The sequence below is a fragment of the Rhamphochromis longiceps genome, linkage group LG8 (genome assembly GCF_057381845.1).
Source record: "Rhamphochromis longiceps isolate RC_006_pf linkage group LG8, R_longiceps_female_GT1.1, whole genome shotgun sequence".
Lineage (NCBI taxonomy): Eukaryota > Metazoa > Chordata > Actinopteri > Cichliformes > Cichlidae > Rhamphochromis > Rhamphochromis longiceps.
In genome coordinates, this window is record NC_140564.1 from 27,365,320 (window position 1) to 27,378,954 (window position 13,635).

The window sequence follows — 13,635 nt, forward strand, 5'->3', positions numbered from 1 at the left end:
CAGCCACAGAGTGAGCACCATGTGCGCCTCATGCGTCACTCTGACCTCATGCCTGAAAACAGCTTTGGTCACACTTGCTCACTCTGAGCTATCAGAGAGGGTTCATTTATTAAAAATAATTATTAATTCATTTTCAGAAATTCTTCATTTCACAGATTCAACAAGTACTGGAAATATCCATGACATCAACAAGGTATTTTCTCCCAAAGAACTGCCACTCATTGGAGATTTTCTCTTTTTCATACCACTCTTTGTTAACCTTTGATCAGCAGTTTTTGAAGGACTGCCTGAACCAACTTAAAAGCAGTGTTAATTTTGACAGCAAATTGGTTTTAGTCACAGTCTTTTGACTAGAACATTTTAGTTTTAGTCGTAGTTTAGGCATCTATAGACTTTTAGTTTAAGTCTAAAAGAGTCGCTTAGATATTTTAAGATTATAGCAGATTAAATCTCAAGTTGACTCGAATATAAAGCATAAAAGTTTGTCATGTTTTCAACATTTTATTTTCCTTGACATCAGATGTGAAAGATGTGCCAACCTGATGCATGTCCACATGTCTACACTTCTCGTCCTCCAAAGAGTTGACATTTTGTTTTGTTTTTATGCAAAACAGGGAGTGAGGGAGCTAGTTGTGCTTTTCTAACCTTACTGCAGATTAGTTCTGATTGGATCTTGCCTCTCCAGAATATTTCTATCTCGTTTTTATTCGTTAACAAAAGTGTCTGTACATTTCATCATAGCTTTTGTCCTTGTGCATTAGGTCATTAACAAAAACTATGATGTAAGTTGTTGGTCAGCTAAATTAAAACTGTTTCAGAGCAACTTAAATCACCTTTCTTCTCCATTCTGATGCAGGTTTGAAGTTCAGAAGGTCATCTACATGCCTACTGGCATTGCTGCCCATATCACAGATTTGAAATTTGGGCTGAGCAGTTTAACAGGTGTACCTAATGAAGTGACCAGTGTGTGTAAATACAAATAGTAAAGTGCTTTGGATATAAGTAGAAAAAGGAAGCCCAATTCTATCTAACTTTGAGGAAGAGACTCACAGTACTCCTAAGTGAGTTGTTAATACTTCCATTCCTTCTGAATGTGAGTAACACACACTGTAAAAAAAAAAAAAAGTAATATAAAAGTATTTTACTGTGTATTTTACAGTTTTGTACTGTTTTTCTAGAATATCATTAAATTTACATAAATAGACTGATTTTACATTTCAAATGTAAATTAACGTAAAATCACTGTAAATGTAATAAAACACAATTTTCTTGTTTTTTAAATGTATCTGTCTGTACATATGCATATTTAGATTTTTAAAAACATTCACAAATGTATCATAATTTCACAAATATTTGTCCGTTATTTAAAAGATTGAATTATTAAATTCAAATGTAATGCTATGGAAAAATATATAAAATGATTCTTATAAACTTTTTTTTTTACATCAAATAATAATTATTATTATTGTTATTTAGGGCGATCGTTGCTCAAGAGTTGGCAGTTCGCCTTGTAATCAGAAGGTTGCCGGTTCGAGTCCCGGCTCGGACACGCTCGGTCGTTGTGTCCTTGGGCAAGACACTTCACCTTCCACCTACTGGTGTTGGCCAGAGGGGCCGATGGCGCGATATGGCAGCCTCGCCTCTGTCAGTCTGTCCCAGGGCAGCTGTGGCTACGACTGTAGCTGCCTCCACCAGTGTGTGAATGTGAGAGCGAATGAATAGTGGAATTGTAAAGCGCTTTGAGGTTTCTCGAAAAGCGCTGTATGAATGCAATCCATTATTATTATTTAAACCAACTGTTAACTGTATATTTCTGTACATTTAAGTATTATTATTCATATTGCCACATTCATTGACCTTGTTTATAGGTAATTTCATTGTTTAATCACATTAAAATGTTCCTAATTTAATGTTTAAAAGCACTTGGAAAAGGCAAAATCCCATGTAAAATTAAGGCAACAAACTGTATTGTCATTACTGAAAATAACCGTATTTTTATGAGAAAGTTATTTTCTGGTATTATTTTGCCGCCCCAGCTGCTGGAATAGAACTGTTTTTTTAGGATTTTTTTTTTTACAGTGCAATCTATAGCTCCTAAGTGTGTGAAAGAGAGACAAAATAAACTTACAGCAAAGGAGGAAAATAAGCTTAACCTAAAACCCAACTAAAAGGAAACTAGCCTTTGGATCTGAGTAATTTGCAACTACTTGGAAGCGAAGTTTTCCTTTTCTTGCTGCAGTTTCATTTCAGATGTGATACTCATTTCTGAAATGTTTGAGCATGCAATGTCATGTTATGAATAAAAATCACTAACTTGATAAATTCCACTCAGAAGCCTCTCCACACTCCTGAAACTGCTCTCATTAACGTTTCCAGAGATTTTTTGATTGCTGCTTAATCATTCAGTTTAATGCCACTGCTGCTTACAATCTACAAAACAACTGGCTGACCACACAGACTTTAACTTCTAGTGGAGACGTTTCTGTTAAAAGCATTTTGACATGTGAGTTCTTCTCTTGCTCTGCTCGTCCTGTTATGTCTTTGTTCTACAGGGCTCTTTTTGGGTTGCTTTCTTTTAATTTTGCATTTTTCCTTCAGGGCGCATAATTTGTAAGCATGATCATTTGTAAACGTAAAATTGCATCTAATTGCTATGCAGACGACACAGCTTTGTGTCTCAGTGGAACACAGAGATGCTGGCAACTGACACTGTGACCCGGATATTACTTCCTCCAGCAAAGCAAATTAAATTAAAGATTTAGATCACTTCTAACAACATTATCAGTACAAAGTATACGCAGCAGTCTCAATGGCAAAGGCTCTATTTTCATTCTCTCGGAGCGGTGTTTTTTAATCATATTGGTATTTTTGCTTAGTCCACTTTTAGCTAAAACATCTCTGAAGGTTACTTGTGTTTCAGTCTTTAAACAGTTATTCTAACTCCTGCCATTTATTTTGCGCAAGCCGTTTCATCCTTGTGAAGTATTTATCTAAATTTGGGTGGATGACTGAATGTAGTGTAAAGCGCTTTGGGGTCCCTAGGGACTAAGTAAAGCGCTATTCAAATACAGGCCATTTACCATTTAAATTTATATGGATAATATTATCTGGTTTCGAGGCTTAGAGTCGAGAGTGGCTCAAGTTTAGCTGGTGGAGTATTATTGTAGTTCTTAATTTTTCCTCCATTTTAAGTCATTTTAAAGTATATTTAGGTTTGTTTTTTTATTTACGCACATGTCTGTGGTGTTGTATTACTGTAGGCTTGTTATTATTATAAAACACTTCGCTGAGCTTTTTCAAGTTTTTAGAGCATAAGCTCCTACGCTTGAGGTTGTACTCAATTTGTAAAGGTATTTCTGTCTTTAATACAATGTTAAGCCTGAAAAGATTATTGATATGAGAATAGCACACAGCAGAACAGTTAGTAGTGGGTGTCTTGGCGTTGACCTAATCACACCCTGAAGCATGGATGCAATCCTACATACAGTAAGAAAGAGATTGAGTGATGATAACAGATGTCTTTCTCCCAAGAATGGACGAGGATGCTTATGGAGGTGGAGCTGATTAATGTTAAGCAGACAGAGAAGTGGGGAGAGCAATGAGCGGTATCGGCAGAATACAGCAAATGTTATGTCGCATTAGTCATTTGTTCAAATACTCAAAAGGACCGGTGCTTAAATTAACCTGACAAAGACTTGGCCACCTAAATTGTGCCTTTTGAATGCTTATATCTGCCTTATAAAGATGCAGGAAATTAGCTCGGTAGTTACATTAGACCCCAAATGACATCAGAGGTAAAAAAGAAACTGCTTGATGCCACATCCCATTTGCAGATCTATACTCTGCTACATGTGCTGCCGGCAGTGCTGGCAGTGTCGTCTTATTATTATATATTCAATCCAGTTCAGTTACATTTAAATAGCACCAAATCACAACAACAGTTGGCTGAAGGTGCTTTATATTGTCAAGTAAAGACCCTTTGATAATACTGAGAAAACCCCAACAATCAGAGGACATCACTATGAGTAAGCATTTGGCAACAGTGGTAAGGAAAAACTCCTGTTTAACAGAAAGAAACCTCCGGCAGAACCAGGCTCAGGGAGGGGCCGTCATAGATTCAGTTCTACTCTTAGAAGGATTTTTTTAGGAGTTTTGTTTGTAGTAGAATAGTAGAATACCTCTTTGCAAGTATGAGGGTCGTCACAACAACAGCATACAACTTTGAGCTCCTGATGGCAATGATCTGTTTTCCTACACATAGATGTTTCTGTTTTGATTTAACTACGCTTATATTAATTTAGTTATTGTATATAAATGGGTGCCACTGAAAAAAGTCCTTCCTCGTTTTAAATCCTTAACCAGCCAATTAGTGCATTAGTCAGATGCTAGTGTTTTATAGTGTTTTATTTATTCCATATAAGAAAAAACTAAAGAACACATTATTGATGCTTTATTCACAAAGTTGCTTTTTTATTGATACCGGTATAAATAATGATTTTAGCTTCATTCTCATGTGAGTGCCCAGTATTAGCTGGAAATACAGTGGGGCAAAAAAGTATTTAGTCAGCCACCGATTGTGCAAGTTCCCCCACTTAAAATGATGACAGAGGTCAGTAATTTGCACCAGAGGTACACTTCAACTGTGAGAGACAGAATGTGAAAAAAAAATCCATGAATCCACATGGTAGGATTTGTAAAGAATTTATTCGTAAATCAGGGTGGAAAATAAGTATTTGGTCACCTCAAACAAGGAAAATCTCTGGCTCTCACAGACCTGTAACATCTTCTGTAAGAAGCTTTTCTGTCCCCCACTCGTTACCCGTATGAATGGCACCTGTTTGAACTCATCATCTGTATAAAAGACACCTGTCCACAGCCTCAAACAGTCAGACTCCAAAGAGCTTTCGAAGGACACCAGGAAAAGTATTGTAGACCTGCACCAGACTGGGAAGAGTGAATCTACAATAGGCAAGCAGCTTGGTGTGAAAAAATCAACTGTGGGAGCAATCATCAGAAAATGGAAGACATACAAGACCACTGATAATCTCCCTCGATCTGGGGCTCCACGCAAGATCTCATCCCGTGGGGTCAAAATGATCATGAGAACGGTGAGCAAAGATCCCAGAACCACACGGGGGGACCTGGTGAATGACCTGCAGAGAGCTGGGACCAAAGTAACAAAGGTCACCATCAGTAACACACTACAACGGCAGGGAATCAAATCCCGCAGTGCCAGACGTGTACCGCTGCTGAAGCCAGTGCATGTCCAGGCCCGTCTGAAGTTTGCCAGAGAGCACATGGATGATACAGCAGAGGATTGGGAGAATGTCATGTGGTCAGATGAAACCAAAGTAGAACTTTTTGGTATAAACTCAACTCGTCGTGTTTGGAGGAAGAAGAATACTGAGTTGCATCCCAAGAACACCATACCTACTGTGAAGCATGGGGGTGGAAACATCATGCTATGGGGCTGTTTTTCTGCCAAGGGGACAGGACGACTGATCCGTGTTAAGGACAGAATGAATGGGGCCATGTATCGTGAGATTTTGAGCCAAAACCTCCTTCCATCAGTGAGAACTTTGAAGATGAAACGAGGCTGGGTCTTCCAACATGACAATGATCCAAAACACACCGCCCGGGCAACAAAGGAGTGGCTCCGTAAGAAGCATTTGAAAGTCCTGGAGTGGCCTAGCCAGTCTCCAGACCTCAACCCCATAGAAAATCTGTGGCGGGAGTTGAAAGTCTGTGTTGCTCGGCGACAGCCCCAAAACATCACTGCTCTCGAGAAGATCTGCATGGAGGAATGGGCCAAAATACCAGCTACTGTGTGTGCAAACCTGGTAAAGACCTATAGTAAACGTTTGACCTCTGTTATTGCCAACAAAGGTTATGTTACAAAGTATTGAGTTGTATTTTTGTTATTGACCAAATACTTATTTTCCACCCAGATTTACGAATAAATTCTTTACAAATCCTACCATGTGGATTCATGGATTTTTTTTTCACATTCTGTCTCTCACAGTTGAAGTGTACCTCTGGTGCAAATTACTGACCTCTGTCATCATTTTAAGTGGGGGAACTTGCACAATCGGTGGCTGACTAAATACTTTTTTGCCCCACTGTATCAGCTAATCGATGTATCATTCAGGCTCTAGCAAAAACCCTAACAAAGCGTATGATTTTCGCAGGGAAACACATTTTTTGGAAGTACACTTATTAGCTTTTAGAGTTAAGTGTCCTTCGGCAAGACAGTGAACCCCAGGTTATCCCTGATTCTTCTATGCGAGTGTGTGCATCATAGTTATAAAGCACTCAAAGGCATCGTATAAAGAACTGCGCGGCTTGGTGAACATGAATTCTGGTTAAAAGTACATTGGGTGCTCAGTTAGAATAAAAAGGAATTATATAATTTCCAGTCCATTCACCACTTAACACTGGGATTGCCAGGCTTCTACCGTTCTACCTTTAAAACATGGGCGTCCAAAACACAGACCTTTTGATTAGTAGATGGTCAGCTCTACTGGCAGAGAATGCTTCACTATTATCTGCTCGGCTGTTTCTTAAGCCAGTGCAATACTTTCAGCATTTTGATGGTGTTTCAGGATCCACTTATCATGAGAAGGTGTACATGATGGTCTGGGTGGATAGTCCACATGTACAGTGGATATGTGCTGCAGATAGTAGAGTGTGTCATTTATGAGAGTAGCTCCACAGCTTGAGTTGAGTGCATCAAGTGACTCACAGGCTTGGCTCTATAACTAAATATCTGTTCTGCTTTTTATAGAGCGTCATTGAAAAACAAGTTGCACAACTAACCCCCAAAACTGTTTGGCCTCCAGCACAAAAAGAGAATTTTCAGTGAAGACGCTGATTCACCAAATCTGCAGAGACCTTGGGATTGTTGCCTTTTTTCAGGTCTTTTTTTCAGAGCGCTGTCCAAGGTGCTTCATTGTTTTCTAGTTTTCTTTCAACATGATGACAACTACGGGTAAAGACATTTTCATAATGGTATGGATTCTCCTGGAACTTGCTGAAAACCAACAGACAGTGAAACTGTTCAATGAGCCTTTAAAATTATATAACAAATTATATTGCATATGGCCTTCTGATATGCCAACCCCTCCATCTATTTTCTTCTGCTTATCCAAGTCAGGCTTGCAGGGGGGACTCTTCTAGTTATCATAGGGAAAGAGATGGGGTACATCCTGGGCAGGTTGCCAGTCTGATGCACATTCACACCTATGGCCAATTTGGAATCACCAACTAACCTAACAACCATGTTTTTGCAGTATGGGGGTAAAAACCACAGAGAACCTATTCAGATAAGGCGAGAATGTGCAGATTTGACAAAGAAAGGCCCCAGCCTGGATTTGAAAACAACAGTCTGACGTCACGGTGTTAACTGCATCACCATGTCACCCTATATCAATCCCATTGGTAAATTTGTGACAAACCACTGTTGTAAAAACAACAAAAAAACAACCTACCTGACAATAAAGTTCTTGCAAGGTTTAAATCAGATTGAAATAGTTTTATTAATTATGATGAAAAAATATGTAAACCGTCTTTATTTGGCTCATGAGATCAATAATAATAAAAATAATAACAGTACCTAAAGATGGCAGCTTATTTTCACCACTTATAGCCACATTTTTTTCTCCTTCTGTCAGTACCCACTGCTCAGAGGTTGACGCTTCACTCAACATCCTCATCACTGTTGATACCACACCAATCCATCTGTCAGTCTCCAATTTCAACTCCGCTCACTCATGACCACAAGATACCTAAACTCCTCCACTTGGGGTAAAAGCTCATCCCCACTCCAAAGTGGGCACTCCACCTTTTTCTGGCTGAGAGACTTGGAGAGGCTAATTTTGATTGCTATCACTTCATACTCGACTGGAAACCACAGGAGTGATAGGGGGAAGTCGCCTTCTGGTAAAGCCAAAAAGCAGAGGTGATCCTCACGCCACCATAGCGGAGACCCTCTGTCTCTTGGCTACATGTAGAAACTGTGTCCATAAAAATTATGAGGAGAATCTGTGACAAAGGGCATCCCCGGCAGAGTCCAACTCCTACCGGGACCAAGTTTGAGTTACTGCTGGTGATGCGAACTAAGCTGTCACCATACAGGGAGAGAACAGCTTCAAACAATGGGCCAAGTACCCCCATTCTCCCACAGAACGCCCCACAGGACACCCCAAGGGGACTTGGTTAAAGGCCCTTTCCGAGTACACAAAACACAATCTTCTGACAGATATAGAGCTTTAAATGATCTATGTTCATTTGATGAGCAAACTAGTGTATTCATGCCATTCCCAATCCCGGATAAGTGGGAGGTTTGCATCAGGAAGGGCATCCAGCATAAAAAAATGTGCCAAATCAAAAATGTGAATCCATCCACTGTGACGAACGCTTGGGAAATAACAGAGCAGTTAAAAGTACCGCAATGAATTAATCTGTTACTAAAGAGTCTATATAATCGGTCTGTTGACAATCCCTGAGAATGAGTACTGTATTAGAACAAACTGCATATAACATAAATCCTCCGTGGCAACACACAAAATAGTAGAATTAATTATTTGCTTGTCAGCCAGCAAGCTTTTCTCTTTCAGTAAACACAATTTTGTTACTCACTGAATCAATCTGAGTTAATCTGAGGGCCTGATCAAGCTGCTGTCCAGAGAACATATGTTCCCAACTGGCTGGTTTACACACTGTCCAGCTGCTCACAGACAGACTATCCTTTAAAACATCTGTCAGCTATTGTCTCTTTCCATTTACCAGAGGTATTGCTGTATCCTCTACACACATCCCGCACAGATATAAACACCTCTGTCACCCGTCTTACATCTGAAGCACTCTATTTTAACACTTGTCTGTATTTATAGAGCAGAGTCGAAAGGCTTGTCACCTGACCAAGCTGCCGAGTGAGGAAAAAGAAGAAAACGGCTTTTATTAGAAGTGATGGTAACCTGCAGAAGACGGCACTCTGTAAAACTATGAAACGCCTGTCCCACAGCGTGAGTGAGAGAAGGGAGGGGGGCACAGTGAAATTGTTTCTCCTTCCTCTGCTGAAGTAATGTCAAAAGTAAGCCATGAAGAAGGGAAGAGACGTAAGAGGCAATCAGACTGTTTTCCCTCTATCTCTCCGGCCCTCAGCATTATTCACTACTTTCTCCTCTTGGCACAGCGATACACACTTATGCGTGTCAACATGATTCCATTCAACATAACTTAAAATGTTTTCCTCTAGCAGAACGAAAGGTCTGAGAATTATGATGGATTGATTTTTTTTCTCTTTTCTCTCCTGCTTTTCAGTCTAATTGCAGGCAGATGATTGCCTTTGTAGCATGCTCTTTAGTCTGTGAATGAGACACACAGCAAATAATCCTGAAAACCATATTTGTATGGGTGTAGCACTTCCAGGTCCATTGTCCCATTTGGTGCGCCTCTTTTATTTTTACTGGCTTTTGTGTTTGATGTGGATCAAAAATGATCAGACATCCATCTATTAATTGAAGTTTCAAGATGTGGTGGTAAAAAACAGAGCAACAAATGCATAAACTACTGAGAGTATTACAGACACAAGTGAATGCTAAGAGTTTTGGGGAGAAACTAAAAATACATGCCAGTAATTAGTTGAAGCGATATCCAGCCCGTGCGTTATTATTCCCAAGGTATCAAATATAGCCTTTTTTTGGCATCTCTAAATTACTAACAGAAGGTGTCCTTTGGCATCTGTGCATGATGCACTCTCAACACATCACATATATGTGATAATAAAGAACTTCCTAACACAACATTTAAGCCCACTGGGTAAACTACAGGTGCAGGGGACATATTTTAATCCAAAATCCAACCTTTCTAAACCTAACAAGCAAGTCAGAGTGAAAATAAAAAAACATGTGACAATGAAAAACAAAAATCAGCAATCTTCCATCCATCTCTAAATGTTCAACATTGCTGCAGCAGGTCCGTCACTGCACGGACGCCGAATGACACCTTGCCTGTAATTTCACCTGACAGTGGTTATAAAGGTGAAGACAGAACATAAAAGTGGGACAGGAAAGTAAACTGAGGGAAAATCTGACAGAAAGGCAGCTTTGACAGCCAACTCAAACTGAGCAATAGTAGCAAAACAATTTTTACTCAGGTGTGCACTTGTCAGATTTTGGAGCCTTTTAATGGTTTGCACATTTTCCAACAGCAGCGTGTCTGTATATGCAATGCGTTTGCAATACTAAGCAAACATATTTATGTAGTTGAATTCATAGATATATATTTAAAGTTATATAAAAACATTTATCTGGGAACAAGTAGAAAAATGATATCCAAATGTTTTTCTTGGCCACTTCTTTTATTCAGTTAACATTGATAACGAGGAGCTGCTCCACACATTTGGGATAGTTATGAAAGGAAAAGCCCCAAACCGATAGCATCGTTCATTAAGGCGGGTTTGAAAGCTAAGAAAACTAGAAAACAAATCCTTACTCTGCAGCTCCGTGAATTTACTTCATGAACATAATGAGATAGGAACACAAAAAGCGAGATACTGGAAGACAAAGCTGGATTCCCTGGTGGGTTCTGATATCAAAAACACTTCAGCCACCTACAGTGTGTCCATATGTTTCGAGCTAATGCCTGTACAGCTGGTTCATGAGTTGATTATACACAGACACAGACTATATTACAAAGCAAAGATTTGCTTTCTCTGCTACTTGGAATATTTGCATTCATTTAAATTTGCAGGACTCCAGACAGTTAAAAAAAAACCCTCTTTCAATTATTTTCACCACCTGAGCAGTACGGCTGGTAATTAAACTGAACAAATCTAAAATAGGTGTACAGTCCCTTTACTGGAGTATTTGCTTCAACACTTTATATGCTTGTTTAAAAGCTGCGGGCTTGTATGGTGGTCTGTTGGCTTATTGACATTTTAAAACTGTATTCCCACTGATAAACAACAGGCACAGGCTCTGGGCTCCTGACCAGGAAAACAAAACTGTGATGGGATTCATTTTGGACCTGTTGATGGTGGAAGGGAAAACAGGGGGGGGAAGGCAAAGGAGGGAGTGAAGTGACTGAGCTATACACTGAGGTGATTAGGGAAAAGACGACAGGATATGTGACAGGATGAAGGTGAATAATACCGAGAAAACGGGAGCAAAAGTGGGCTGGGAGAGGAGGAGGGGTTGGTCTGAAGTGAGCGAGAGGGAGGAGAGGAAGGGAGGCAGGCTAAATCCTCACACCATTATTATCAGGACTCACAGGCAGCCCCTCCTGTGATGGAGTGAGAAGAGATAGAGAGAGAGATACAGAAAAGATGGAGTTATAGAGGAAATGGAAAGCAGGATTACTGGTGTGGCAGCAAAGGCAGATGAGCGGCAGCACAACGCTGAGAGAGAGAAAGAGAGAGAGAGAAACTCTGGTGGGAAAAAAAAATCAGTGCAACAGGATGAGGACCTGCTAGTGCACAGCCGGCCCGACCCCACAGACCTGCCATCTGCCCCGCTGTTCTCTCCGTGTTCCAGACGCTCCCATCAGCCAACATCTGGATCACCTCTCATCCATATGGCAAAGGGGGCGAGGGGGGGAGGCAAGCCAACACAAATCTTATCCTTCTTTCCTCACCTTTTCTGATCACACAGGACCTGAGGAGAGTCATCATCACTGGGGAGGGGGATCCCTTACTGTGGAGTACCATCTCTGAGGGAATTGATAACTGGACCGGAGGAGGGAAAAACTTTTGCTTCAAAGATGCAGATGCGTGCACAGGACCCTACCTTATAAGTCTGTGAGATTTACTAACTTCCCGTGGATCTGTCATGTTTCTCACTCCTGAGCAGGGAGAGGGAAAAACAGAACGAGGAGGCGGAGGGGGGGAGGAAGGAAAAGACGGCGGGGAAGCGTCACCGTCTCTTCTGCTGAAGTGTTACCGGCGTCTGTGCCCCTTTCACTGAAGAGGCATTTTATCACTCTCCCCCCTCCTCTTTTGCTTTTCTTCTCATCTGAACAGCGGGAAGCCTGAGGGATATAGACAGAGAGCTAAACACAGTGGGTTTATGCACATATGCACACACTCACACAAACACACACACACACACAGGCTTGCTGCTCATCCAGGGGCTCCCACACCTCTCGTCTTCTTTCACCCTCCTTCTCCTTCACTTTCCTTTCCTGTCCCACTTTGATGTCCTGTCTTCACCTTCATGACCACTCGCGAATGCGTTGACTGTGACACATGCAGAACAGGAGAAGGAGAGAAGTGAGAGGAGAAGTCGAACAGTTTCAAAGAGAGATTTTTGGAAAATTGGGGATATCACATACACTTACTGTCACGTTGTGAAGTCCTCGAGGGGAGTGTGCAGACATCCAAAGCTGCCAAATACACTCACAGACACAGAAGCACTGATAACCTGCTCGGGCTTGCACTCACGCGGGGACTTGGTCTAAATGCATACTCCTACAGGTGCTGCGAGGAGAGAGAGGCAGGTGCAAAGCAGGTGAAAAGGAAAGCAACAGAAAAAGACACTTGGAGGAAAACATCTGGGAAAAGATGGAGCAGCAGGAGTTCACCCAGAGCAGAAAGCACAGGTAAGTCTGCAAGTCACACATACTCGCTGACACTCATGTCTCTTAATCTGATCCTCTGACAGAAAAATAGAAGTGGCAGGGATGTATGTGGGGCAACAGATAGATACAAGATTGGAGAAAAGCTTTCAGCAAGTGAGAGTGTAGACACACTGCATGGATGCAGGAATACTATGATAAGTGAAGAGTTTCCTTGAGAGAAAGCTCCTGTTTGCTGCTGACAGAAACAGAGCAGCCAGTTGTTACTATAAGAAGAAATACTGTAAGAGGACATATTAGCATTTTTCACTCTGGGGTTTGGCGGTTAGCAGCTTTGTAGATGTGCATGTGCGTGTGCATGTGTTTCTGTGTATTTGTCAGAGGTGTGGACTCGAGTCACATGACTTGGACTCGAGTCAGACTCGAGTCATTAATTTTATGACTTTAGACTTGACTTGAAAAAATGTTCTAAGACTTGTGACTTGACTTGGACTTTTACACCAATGACTTGGGACTTGAATTGGACTTGGACCGGTTTACTTGAAAAGACTTGATATTTTACCCCAAATATAAAATTTAACATGCATATTATATAGAGATTGAAAATGTGACGTCATTCACGGGTAGAACCGCAAAGGATTCTGGGAACTCGTGGCAAGCGGTACTAGCGCACGCAGGCTTTCAATTAAAATCAGTTATACAGCGATAAAAAGAAACACAAAAATGTCAAGAAGCTGTTGTATTATTAACTGCAATAGCCGGTCGCATGACAGCCACGGGAAGCCGACGGGTAAAGAGATCGGTTGTTATCGGATTATGTCGTTGAAGAGAAATTGTTCAAGCCATGTTTCCGAAGTAACAAAGACTCGACGGATGGCCTGGATTGCAGCCATTCAAAGACCAAATATAACGTCCCAGAACACTCCAGCTCACAGGTTAGTCTGCTCCAAGCATTTACACGAAGGTCAGTGTTTTTTAGTAGTTAATACGTCATTTTTCTTAACATAATTGGTGATATAGGTTACAAGCAAGTCTGGCGCTGAACAGAAATTGTCGCGCTAT

General features: G+C 40.9%; 1 protein-coding gene across 2 annotated transcripts in view; it reads left to right on the plus strand.

Moving 5' to 3' along the window:
- The first annotated feature begins 11,278 nt into the window (after window positions 1-11,278).
- The window catches only part of LOC146663908 (glutamate receptor ionotropic, NMDA 2C-like), a 63,101-nt gene continuing 60,744 nt past the window's right edge, over window positions 11,279-13,635 (plus strand). Inside the window, exon 1 of one of the 2 annotated variants that reach the window (XM_085416857.1) lies at window positions 11,279-12,597. The gene's annotated coding sequence lies outside the window, so the exon portion shown is untranslated. Of the gene's footprint in view, window positions 12,598-13,102; window positions 13,509-13,635 lie in introns of those variants that run through there. The other variant, XM_085416858.1, reaches the window with a different exon arrangement.